The sequence below is a fragment of the Pongo pygmaeus genome, chromosome 14 (assembly GCF_028885625.2).
Source record: "Pongo pygmaeus isolate AG05252 chromosome 14, NHGRI_mPonPyg2-v2.0_pri, whole genome shotgun sequence".
Taxonomy (NCBI): Eukaryota; Metazoa; Chordata; class Mammalia; order Primates; family Hominidae; genus Pongo; species Pongo pygmaeus.
The window spans coordinates 83,400,495-83,413,283 of NC_072387.2; the positions used below are offsets into that span (position 1 = coordinate 83,400,495).

The 12,789-nt window shown below is 38.4% G+C and overlaps 1 protein-coding gene across 16 annotated transcripts in view; it reads right to left on the reverse strand.

The window, feature by feature from the left end:
• KLF12 (KLF transcription factor 12) overlaps positions 1 to 12,789 on the reverse strand; it is a 458,192-nt gene that overhangs the window by 357,262 nt on the left and 88,141 nt on the right. The window contains exon 1 of one of the 16 annotated variants that reach the window (XM_054446216.2): positions 1,911 to 2,276. The exons of the other annotated variants lie outside the window; for them this stretch is intronic. The gene's annotated coding sequence lies outside the window, so the exon portion shown is untranslated. Of the gene's footprint in view, positions 1 to 1,910; positions 2,277 to 12,789 lie in introns of those variants that run through there. 16 annotated transcript variants of the gene reach the window in all.

Sequence of the window (12,789 nt, forward strand, 5' to 3'; positions counted from 1 at the left end):
TTGTGTTTTTGTTTTGTTTTGTTTTGTTTTTGTTTTTTGAGACAGTCTCGCTCTGTCACCCAGGCTTTAGTGCAACGGCGGGATCTCAGCTCACTGCAACCTCTGCCTCCCAGGTTCAAGCAATTCTCCTGCCTCAGCCTCCTGAGTAGCTGGGATTAGAGGCGCCCACCACCATGCCCGGCGAATTTTTTGTATTTTTTTTTTAGTAGAGATGGGTTTTCGCCATGTTGGCCAGGCTGGTCTCGAACTCTTGACCTCAGGTGATTCACCTGCCTTGGCCTCCCAAAGTGCTGGGATTACAGGCATAAGCCACCACACCCGGCCCATTTATGCATTCTCTTGTGAAATCCCAGTTCAAATATTTTCCCATCTTTATATTGGGCAGCTGCTGCCTTACTTTATTTAAGAGGTTTCTTCATGAAAAATATGTTCACTGTCATACATATTGTAAATGGTTTTTACCACTTTATAGTTTGCCATTTAAACTGACAAAACTTTTATTATAGAAGTGTTTGAAGTAGTCAAATTCCAACTTACAATTTCTGGATTTGGAGTCACCCTTTAGAAAGTTCTTCTCTATTCCAGATTTACAAAGATATTCACTTAAATCTTATTTTAGTACCTTTTGTCTATTACTCTGATTCGGGTTTTATGAAGCAAAGTATTAGGGAGATACATCTGAAATCTCAGAGCATTATTTCTGAAAATGTCTCAGGTTGGACAAAGCATAATGCCTAGGCAAACTGCTGTATTAAGATGCTATAGAAGAGGATTCGTCTAAGCTTCCAAGGTAGAATACTATAAAAAGGCCCATCGTATACACTGGCTTAATAGCTGTCACTATTTTTAGCAATTAATTTTTATCCCAACCCATATACCTCTGTTCTGCTTTCCAGGCCTTTTTATCCCATAGCTTACCTCACATCTGTAGTCAAATATTACTTCCTCAAGTGAACACAGCCTCACCAGTTTCCTGTTATATGCTAGCCTAGAATTTTTCCCTTTATTCAACAGCAGCTCTCGGGTGGAAGTGATACATATATACAGTTATCCCTCAGTATTTGCGGTTATTGGTTCTAGGACTCCCACCACAAAACAAAATCCAAAGATGCTTGAGTCCATTATGTAAAATAGTAGTATGTAGTATTTGCATATAACCTATGCATATCCTCCCATATACTTTTAATCATCTCTAGATTACATATAATGCCTAATACAATGCAGATGCTACATACATAGTTGTGCTGTATTTTTAAATTTATGTTGTCTTTCTTTTAATATTGTCAATTTTGGTTGGTGGAATTTGTGGATGAGAAACCCTTGGAAACAGAGGGTTGACTCTATTTATATTAATGTGGTTATCTGCACCACTGCAAGAATGATGATTATTTTTGATCCCCATTGCAGGAACTGGCATCCAAATAGGTGCTCGATAAATATGTCTCAAAAGACAGGAGGAAGAAAAATTCATAGCACATTTTTTTGTTTTGTTCTCATTTGTTTGTTTTTAAACGTGACGTCTGAATGAAGCCAAACAAAAAGCTGGTACTACCCAGTTCTTTAGAAGTAATCTTTTTCTCACAAATTTTTAGAAAAGCTGAAGAGAATCATAATCATTCTAAAAATTCATTTCTGATGGGTTGAAAGGGGAATGAATTTTTCATCCTAAAATGATCTGCTGTCATTTCATATCCTTAAAAATGGGTATCAGCATCTTTTCAGATGCTCTTCAGTTTTAAATTGTACACAAATTTTTAAAATTTTGATTTCTAAGACTGGTAATTTGAGAGTAACAATTCAAATCTCTATAGGATTTTGCAATTTAGAAAGCTTTTTTACTTTTTTATAAACATTTTATTTACTATTCATAACTTTAATGTGACATGGGAGTTGATAGGGAAGAACCTCACCTTAAATTAACAGGTCTAGTGGTAGAAGGACTTGAACCCAAGATGTCTGACCGGTCCAGTGCACTCATTAACCAGCCAGCCACAGCCACATCCCCAGCTCCTGCCTCAGAATGCTCCTATACACTCCTATCTGCAAGGCCCAGCATTCATCAGCTCCTTGTGAACCATCTGACACCATCCACTGTCTAAGTCTTCACAGATTTTCCTCAGACCACTTCCATACTTTTAACAATGTATCCTCTCCATACTTAAATATCCCATGGCCTATTTTGCGTTGCTGGTAAATCTCCTTTTCTCCCACTTGCAGATAAATCCTCTGAAGAGACTCTTAGTTCTTCAAAGAAAGAACTTAACTTCCCACAGTACCTAATATAAGAGTTAAAAATTGATTGTTAATAAACTGGAACAGGGAGGCTATGTACCAAAAAAATGAAAAACAAGCTATTTTTAAAGGCCTTGCCTGACACTCACCCAGACTCATTGTCCCCACGCCCACCCACAGGCTCCCAGATCCCCACACAGTGCACACACAAACACATGAACGCCACCAGCAGGAACACAGCGTTCCCAAGAAGATTTTTCAACCTGAGGATGTGGCAAGATTTTTCTATCCAGATGACAGAGGAGTGTGGCCTGGAGGCTTTTCTTTGCAAAACAGGTTTTTCTTGCTGGCTTCTGCCCTAACAGACATTCACTTTGCAGATCCCTGTGGTGGGACAGGAGGCAGGGTAGAAAAAGAAGTCAGCAGAAGACAGTGATGAAATTCCCAAGGAAGTTCCATTAACCTGATCTTCCAGCACAATGAAATGTGAAAGAATAAGACAGGGAAGAGGATGTAGAAAAAGTGCCTTCTGTTTTATGCCAACAAGACAGCTCTCATTTTGATAAATTTATAAACCAAGTGTAAACTTGGCCATGTTGTCCGTTTTTATCTTGGTGACATAAGCGTAAAAGATTTTCTTTCGGGCCGGGAGCCGTGGCTCATGCCTGTAATCCCAGCACTTTGGGAGGCCAAGGCAGATGGATCACGAGGTCGGCCAAGGCAGATGGATCACGAGGTCAGGAGTTCAAGACCAGCCTGGCCAAGATGGTGAAACCCCGTCTCTACTAAAAATAAAAAAAATTAGCCAGCCATGGTGGTGGGCACCTGTAATCCCAGCTACTCGGGAGGCTGAGGCAGAGAACTGCTTGAACCTGGGAGGCGGAGGTTGCAGTGAGCCAAGATCACACCACTGCACTCCAGCCCAGGTGACAGAGCAAGATTCCGTCTCCAAAAAAAAAAGGTTTTCTTTCTTGAAAATGTGAACTATTTCCTGAAAGAAAAACATACAAAAGCACCTGTTTTTTCCCTTCTATATCAGAAGTTTCCACCTTGCTTACATAAACATGGATCACTGTATCTGCAACCCAGTCTGCAGTATGTTGGAAGGGACGGATTCCCTTACAATACACACTCACCCATTTAGACACCCCTACCACATGCATCCATCTTTACGACCTCAATTATGCACAAGACATCCACAGCCGCCAATTAAACCGTGTTGAACACTCCAATCCATTGCATATGAGCCTGCAAATTTTTTGCTCACAGAAACATTTTCTAAGATGCACTTGTCAATTTTTAGCTCATTAATACTGTGGATCCCAATTTTTAGCATTCTACTTAAGTTTTGCAACTTGATACATTTTCTGGATAATGAACACAACATGTGGTCTCTAAGTTCTGATTAATAGGAGTGGACTCCCATTATGATAATGTTGACAATTCATTACTCTAGGAAAGCCAACTTTAAGATAATTTTTTTAAACAGAAAATGTGTAAACTGATCATGGATGAGGGATGATCCGTGGACTGGGGAATGAATACAGATAAAATCACTGCTGCTGTCTCTTAATAAACAGAAACATCTTATAGTTCTTCATGCCATAGTTAATGCAGAAGCTAATGTAAAGCACAAGGTCCGGATGATTAAAATCCTGTTATGAGGGGTCAGGGTTAGCTACAAAACAGTAGCACAGGAAGCCTTGTAGGCATGGAACCCCACATACACAAGATCTGTTATCTTGATTCCGGTGGTAGCCATGCAGATCAATACATGTGATAAAACTGACTAGAACTGATACAAAGGACACACAAATGAGTGCATGTAAAGTCAGTGATCCTGAAGAAGATCTGTGGATTATACCAATGTCAATTTCTCAGTTTTAGCACGGTATTACGCCATGTAAGACGTAACCAGTGGGGAAAACTGGTAGGGAGGAGATAAGGAATCTCCTGTGTCTGAGGGATGGGAGGGGGAATTCCTGTGAACTTATAACTATTCAAAATAATTTTTTCAAAAAGGCTGTCAGTTGCAAACACTGTTAGACATACATGCATTCAGTCAATCATGTATTTATTCAACCAACATTTATTAACCACATACTGCTGCCTGGCATTGCTCTACATGCTGGGGCTACAGACACAACATGATATGATCTTTGATCTGGAAGAACTCACAGCCTGGTCATCAATGACAAAAAGCAGTGCAGGAGGAAAGAGAAGGTACAATCGTACTCCACATGGAGAAAAGACAGACATGAACACCTGAAGTTGATCCATATATATTATAGTCCAGCTCCACATTAAAGCAAATGTATTTGTCAATCACCATTCCATTCCCAAATGATTATAAATGACTAGTATAAAATGAATATATTAACCTAAGGTTCCCATCATTAAAATATCAACCCTGTGGAGAAATTTTTGCTGAAGTTATTTCTAACTTCAGGACAAAGAAATGTTCAGTTAAAGTAAGTTGACTGCTTTTGTAAGAAAGGGGGTTGTGTTTGACTTCAAAAGCTCAGTATTTCTTTTAAATTCCTTTTTAAGATACATCTTTGGAAATGTTATTAAAATTGTTCAAGCTAAATTTACAGCTTAGTTTGAAACATGTAAAACTAAGGGACGATAACATTCCAGGAAAAAAAAATGCTTTATGCTATTAGAATTTGAGTATCTATAACTAGCAAAAAAAAATTAACCTGGAATAGCCATTACTATTTTTTTAATACAGCTATGGATTCACTTTGCACAATATGTGTGTTCCTGGAAAGGTTTTGTAAAAGCAGATGATTTCATTTTAAATTCATTTTAAATTAATATTTTATTTACGCATTTTTTTCCTTTGCTTCTAATTAATTTCAATTAACAGTATCCTGGTATTTTAATTTATTAGTCTCTCTGCCAAGTTGGTCTAATCAGATCTTTAGGTTCCCTATCCTAACATTATATCTGAAAAATGCTACATTAAGACAACATAATTCTCAGCTGGGCACAGTGGCTCTTACCTGTAATCTTAGTACTTTGAGAGGCTGAAGCAGGAGGAGTGCTTGAGTTCAGTTTGAGACCAGCCTGGGCAACACAGCAAGACCCCATCTCTACCAAAAGAAAAAATAGCCAGGCATGTTGGCACATGCCTGTAGTTCCAGCTACTTGGGAAGCTGAGATGGAAGGACTGCTTGAGCCAGGGAGACTGAGAAGCCAGTGAGCTTCTCAGTCTCACGCCACCATACTCCAGCCTAGGCAACACAACAAGACCCCATCTCAAAAGAAATAAAAAATAAAAATACATAAAAAGTGTAAAAACTAAAAAGAGAAACATAATTCTGTAAAAAATTATAAAATAATTTTTATTTAATGATATTATTTATTGTGCTTTGGCCTTAAAGATTTATTACAAAATGGACAGTACTTCTGGAAATAGGGGGAAATAAAAAATGAAATATCAATGTTAGATTTCAAAAGCGTAATGCAATTAGGATAAAGATGGAAATTCTTCACACATCTTTAGCCTCAGCTTGGATGAGTGCTGCATTCAAGATGACAGACGCAAAGATGGTAATGCTGACTCCACTAAACTGTTGTCTGACACATAACACTGTCCTGTCATGCCTCAATTTTCACACATGAGCTATTGCTCAAAATTCAGTATAAAATAGTGACTTACGGCTGTCAATGTAAAAAGTACGGCTTGCTCGAACACCAACTCATGGATGTCAAAGACCAAGTGTGGTGTTAGTAGACAATCTAGATGAAAGCATTCAACTGTGGGTTTAATGCATTAAAATACATAAATGGTAAATCACATATATACGACCCTTTCTTCAAATTTTCCCTAATAAATGGCCATCACATTATCTTTCAAAACTTATCTGTTAATTCAAAATCTGTATATCACAGGGTTATTAATAAATAGGACAGATGTGATAGCCACAGACTATGGGAAGAACACATTATCACTTCATTTATATTTTTTTAGTCTAACGTGTATCAGGCATAATGTCAGGTGCTAGGGATTCAACAGTCACAAACAGACAGGATTCATGCCATCAAGGAGGGCATCTGTGAGGAAGAGAAAAAGTGTGCTCGTGCTGCTGGTCTATGGAATACGGTACTGTGCTATGCAGACCAGGCACCACTCCTGAAGACTGACACCCCTAGTGGATGCACTGGCCATCTGCAGTCCTGGCCTGGGACATTGGGATTCCAGAAGACCTGGGGAGCCTCCATTGTATCAAGAACAGTTTCAGGAATGAAAAAGACTTCCAGTATAAAAAACTCAGTGCCAACATCAGAATGCCTACAAATTCTCGCCTTTTCCATTTTCAAACAACTTGAGACTGACTAAAAGGTTCTTGGAAAAACTCACTTAGACACAATGAATGCATTACACAGCAAAGCTGTTAACAGGCATTTTCTCCATGATTCCTTTAGGGAGTCATCCCCTCTGCTTAAATACACACCCTACATATAATATAGTCATACAAAACAGTATTCCCAAAGCTGAGGAAGTCAAAAATGTTCATAACAACTCTCACAATAATCCTTGCCTCTGCAAAGCAGGCCAGAATGAAAACCAGCTTTTCTGATTTCCATCTGCCCTCTCCAAAGCTCAACTTAAAAGCTTGACATAATCCTTGACCCCTCTGTCACCCAGACCTTTCCCATTCTATTAGTTGCCAAGTCCTACAAGTTCTATCTAAGAAAACCTCTCAAACTGATCCCTTCTTGTCCATTTGCATTGCCACAACAATTGTCTAGGGTGACAATAAATAAACCCACAATACACCCCCAAATAACATCTCCAAAATTCTTTCTCCCCACAAAGATATCTTAGCTGACAACCACACTAGGCTACTTATACACACCTTTCCTCCTCAGCACTCTGCTCACATCACTCCTTCCACCTCAAATACCTCACAGAAATCCCATCTCCTTCACATCCTAGCTTTAAAGCAACTTCTTCAGACAAAGCATGCCCATATTATCTACCATTTCTGAATTCCCACAATATTTTGCACCATTCATGTGCCCTGTAGTATAGTTTCTCATGTAGGTATTTATTATGGAAGTATTTATATATCAAAAGACTGGCCTTGTCCCACACAGTTCAAGGATGAGTTTTATTTGTCTTTTTGTGATTACTGTCCTTCAGATAAGATACTGCTCACAGGATGTGATTAATAAATATTTATCAAATGAAACTGGCTTCCAACATTCATGTTAAGATGCTGACTTATTCTCAAATTCAACCATTGTGTAAGTAGAGCTAAAATTTTGATGAGTGGGAGGATGGGGGCTTTTAAGAGTTCAATTTGCTGTAGCAACTCTTCCTTCTCAAAACTCATCAAAATCACCAGCATCCATGGCTCAACTTAATGAAAGAGAAATTAAAAATCAAAGATATAGCTATGCAATTCCCCAGATCGCTGATTTACACACACACACACACACACACACACACACCTTCAAAACAGAAAAGAAAACACTCAGGGCAGAATAGCAAAGTTTTCAGAGCAATCTCCTGAGTCAGAATGCTTTGGTCTTATATTTCCTCTACTACATTATTGTGTGAAGGTATTCATGCTACATAAATACCCTGCTCCTTAATTTCATCTACAAAATGAAGATCATAATTCATATAAACATCTAAAAAATATAAGTGCTAAATAAGTGCTATACAAGTGTTTGCTATTAACATTTTCTGTAATGTATAGTTTAGTCATAACTTCAGTATGAAGAAGGAGGTTATCGGCTGGGTGTAGTGGCTCACGCCTGTAATCCCAGCACTCTGGGAGGCTGAGGTGGGTGGATCACTTTAGGTCAGGAGTTCAAGACCAGCCTGCCCAACATGGTAAAACCCCATCCCTACTAAAAATACAAAAGTTAGCTGGGCATAGCGGTGGGCACCTGTAATCCCAGCTACTCAGGAGGTTGAGGCAGGAGAATCACTTGGACCCAGGAGGTGGATGTTGCAGTGAGCTGAGGTAGCGCCACTGCACTCCAGCCTAGGTGACAAAGCGAGACTTCATCTCAAAAAAAAAAAAAAAAAAATGAGGTTATCTACTGGCCACTGGCTACTGGCCAATTCTGAATAGATAAGGTCACATGTGCATTCAGCGTAAGGACCCAATCTTGAAAATGTATCTGACCTGGTAGCATTTCACCCTGCCAGGTAACACTCCACGTTTTTACCGTAACAAAGACATTAAAAGGTCAGAGTGTCCCAAAGATTGCTTTTTAGCTTCTTTTTAGAAACAAAACCAAAAGAGTATCTGCCTTGATTGAGCTGTGTTGAAAATCACCGGAGTTAGGACTATAAGAATCCTAGGTACAGTCTGAGTGTGAATTGACTCAACGACTTAATGGATTGCTGAGTCTTAACATCAATTAAGACAGATCCGATAAGTATGTCCAAAAGGGTAATAAAATAATTCAGGTCTTCATAAATATGAAATATTAAATATTTGCAATGTGTCATTCAATCAAACAGATAAGATCTATGCTTCAGAGAACAGGAACTCATAAAGCTTTTAAATGAATATGAAAAAAGCATTAACTGAGGCACAAATTAAAACTGAGACAGCACAGTGAATCTCTATGGGCAAGAAGCCTTTCTAGTACCTCAATATCCCAGGAGACACAGCAAAGTAGGAAGAAACCTAGGAAAATAGGAATCAAGGATTCAAGAAAGTGGCAAAGTTTAGTGGGGATCTTTCACAAGATTATTCCAATATTAATACAAAAAAGAAAGGGCAAAAAGATTCCACACATGATAAATAAGATCGGACAGACTGAAAAACCTCTCCATGAGGTTAAACAGAGATTCCCTTCATGAGATACTATGTTTTCATTAATTCTGTAAATTTGAAAGGCTGAATGAAATAAGGGTCTAGCATTGCTGAAGCTTGAGTAAGTATCCCACTCATGGTCGGAGGAAAATAAAGACCATAATCCTTCAACAGATTAAATGTTTCAAACCTCAAAAATTAATGCATTCAAATGCTTCAAAGGAATATGTTTATTGATGAGTAAATATGGGTATGGGGATAGAGGACAAAGATAATTCATAATAGCTTGATCTAAGGCCATTCTGTGCTAAAACAGGGAGTAATGAAACTAAGACAAGTATAAAACTCATTCCAACTTCCCTACAATCATGTAACAGGCCCCAGTGGGAAAATGGAATTTAACGTGTGTGCGTGCATGTTTCTGTGTGTGTGTGTGTGTACACTCTGCTTTTGTAATGGTTTGACTGATTTTTGATATTTCACTAAAATGTAGTGAATCAGGATTATACAAATACGTTGGTCCTTGACTTAGACAACCCGTAAAAGCTACCAAGCTCCCATTTCTTAAAAGCACAAATTGATAAATTAATACAAAGGGATAACAGCAGTATATGACTGAATTTAAGTTTTTCCCTTAGAAAGAATTCCTTGAGGAAAGCATACATTTCTCTACTCAACATAATATTTATGTGTTCAATCAAGACTAAAATTGTAAAAATTGGGCAATGGATCTAGTTTTGGCAAATTAGGCAGGTCCTCACAGCAATTGCTGTGTGGGTTCAAAGAAGAGTGGGAGAGCATTCAATTCATTAAACACTCCTACAGCGTTCTATCTTTACTAACAATCTTGCAGCGAATTCTGCATCTATTCTTATTGCTACCAACAATATACAATATTCTTTAACACATAATGTTTCATTTCTATGCCTGCTGGCGAAGCTGCAAAAAACGAAAAGAATGATATGGTCAATCAATAAATAATTTCTCCAGTCAGAATATTAATAAAAACTTTCTTACACCTTGCCCTTAGATGAATGACTCAATGCCCAGGAACATAAACTACCTTGTAAAAGTATCAGTGAGAGAGAAAAACTCTGCACACTGAAGAGGAATGAAAAGGAAGCTACCCAGAAACAAGACCCCTACTCCACACTCTGACCACAACCGCCCCACCCTCTTCCTTTTCTAGCACTGTCATTTGAGATGTCCCATTCCTCATCTGTAAAATGGGATAATAAAAATGCCTGCCTTGCAACACCCCAGTGGTAACAAGCACACCCCGCACCCAGATCTTGGTTTCTAATACCATTTGTCAATAAGAGGAACAAGGGCTCCGTGATGAAATGAATGATTCCAGGATTGAGGCAGGAGATATATAAGATGGTATATGGGTATGAGTATGGCACATCTTGAAAGTACCAGAAAGTAGAGAAGTACAATTTAAAAAAAAATGTTTAACATACAATAAGGGAGATATGTCAGAGAAATACAAAAGTCAACTAAAAGAGTTACCAATGGCAAGCTGGGCATGGCGGCTCACGTCTGTAATCCCAGCACTTTGGGAGGCCAAGGCAGGTGAATCATGAGGTCAGGAGATCGAGACCATCCTAACCAAAATGGTGAAACCCCATCTCTAGTAAAATACAAAAAATGTGCTAGATGTGGTGGTAGGCACCTGTAGTCCCAGCTACTCGGGAGGCTGAGGCAAGGGAATCGCTTGAACCTGGGAGGCAGAGGTTGCAGTAAGCCAAGATAGTGCCACTGCACTCCAGCCTGGGCGACAAAGTGAGACTCCATCTCCAAAACAGAAAGTCTCAAAAAAAAAAAAAAAAAAAAAGTTACCAATGGCCAAAGCTAAAACAATTTGGGCAACAAAATAAAGTTGTACTGGATTATAATCCACAATATAAAATAAATATTCATGAATCCATACTGATATAAAAATGATGTCATAGGTAGGTAGATAGATTAGATAAGGGAGATGAGACAAATCTCATAAGCAGAATAATTCCAAATAATTTATGTGTATACTTCACACCCAAGGAGGTGGAGTATAATTCCTTACTTCTGAAGTGTGGGGTCCACACAATGGCTTCTTTCCAAGAGAACAGTAATAAAGACCATAATCCTTTATTACGGAAAAGAACAACTTTACAGTGGAGAAAGCTGACAACCCCTATTTCAGCCAGGTAATCAGTGTCTGTATGGAGATGATAAGTCATTTTGACAGTATGTACCCTTGATGTGATGTAATGAGAACGGCACTTTACCTATGTGGTCCTCCTCCCAAAACTCATCACCCTAGACTTAACATGAGAGGGCATCAAACGAATCTCAACTGAGAGACACTCTACAAAATACCCGACCAGCACACCTCAAACTGCCAAGGTCATCGAACACAAGGAAAGTCTGAACAATTGTCACAGCCAAGAGGAGTCAGATGTGATCACAAAACCTAATGTGGTATGCTAGACAGGATCCTGGACTCAAAAGGGACTGCAGATGAAAACTGAGGAGATCTGAATAAAGTACAGTAGGTTCTCAGATAACATCATTTTGTTCAGCATCATTTGATTACAGCATTGATGAGAAGGAAAAAAAAAAATAGATCCCCAGCCCAAGCCACTGTCTGTGTGGAGTTTGCATGTTCTCCCACGTATTGCATGGGTTTCTCCAGGTAGTCCAGCGAGCTCCCACACTCCAAAGCTGTGCCCATTAGGGAAGCTGGCGTGTCTGCATGGTCCCAGGTTGAGTGTGTGTGTGTGTGTGTGTCACCTTCAATGGGAGGGCATCCTGTCCAGGGCTGTTCCTGCCCTGTGCTCCAAGCTGCCAAGATGGGCTCTGGCCACCGACCTGAACTGGAATAACTGAGTAATTATCTTATTGATTTTTATTAATCATTCTGAAATGTATGTATAGCTCCTATTTATTTCAGTGGTTAATATTAGAAGTGTTTTGTTCTTTATTTGGAAGCTGAGTGATATTTCTGTGACCGGAAATTTGCCATAGGAACTTAACTCTTGATCATATCAATTACTCTATAGTAAATTTGGCATGTTTAGACGTTGTTTCACTTAAATTCTGGGTTTCTAAGAACTATCTGTGACTTAAATGAGAACTTACTATATGAACTTTTGTTTAATGTATCAATATTGGTTCACTAATCGAAACAAATATCCCATACCAACCTACGATATTAGCAACACGGAAAACTGGGCATCAGGTATACAGGAACTTTCTTTGCCATCTTCTCAATTTTCCTACAAATCTACAACTCCAAAAAATAAAGTTTATTTTTAAAAATTCCTGCCTTGCCTTCCATACAAGGTTAAATTTTTCAGAAGTTTATGGAAACACATAGTTTGTTAAAAGGCTACACCACTTAAAAATTTAAAATAAATTTAAAAATAAATATTATAGGCTTCCATTTTTTTTGAAAAAGGAAAGTATTCCATTTCACTTCAGAGGACTCTTTCCAAAGACCTTTCCATCCAGGAAAAAAGAAGAAAAGAAAAAAGACTGAACAACTATGTCACTGGGTGGGACCCTTGGAGGGGATACTAGAAAAAAGAGAGTTACTGTAAGAGATTACAATTAAAAGTGAATCATATAAGATTATTAGTTTCTTAACTGTACTTGTGACAGTTTGCATAAATACACTGCAACCACTCTAAGAAGGAATGTTTCATTATAACATAAATGATCATTACTTAGACAAATGTTATGATTTTTTTAACCACAGATATTTTCATTTGATATTACTACT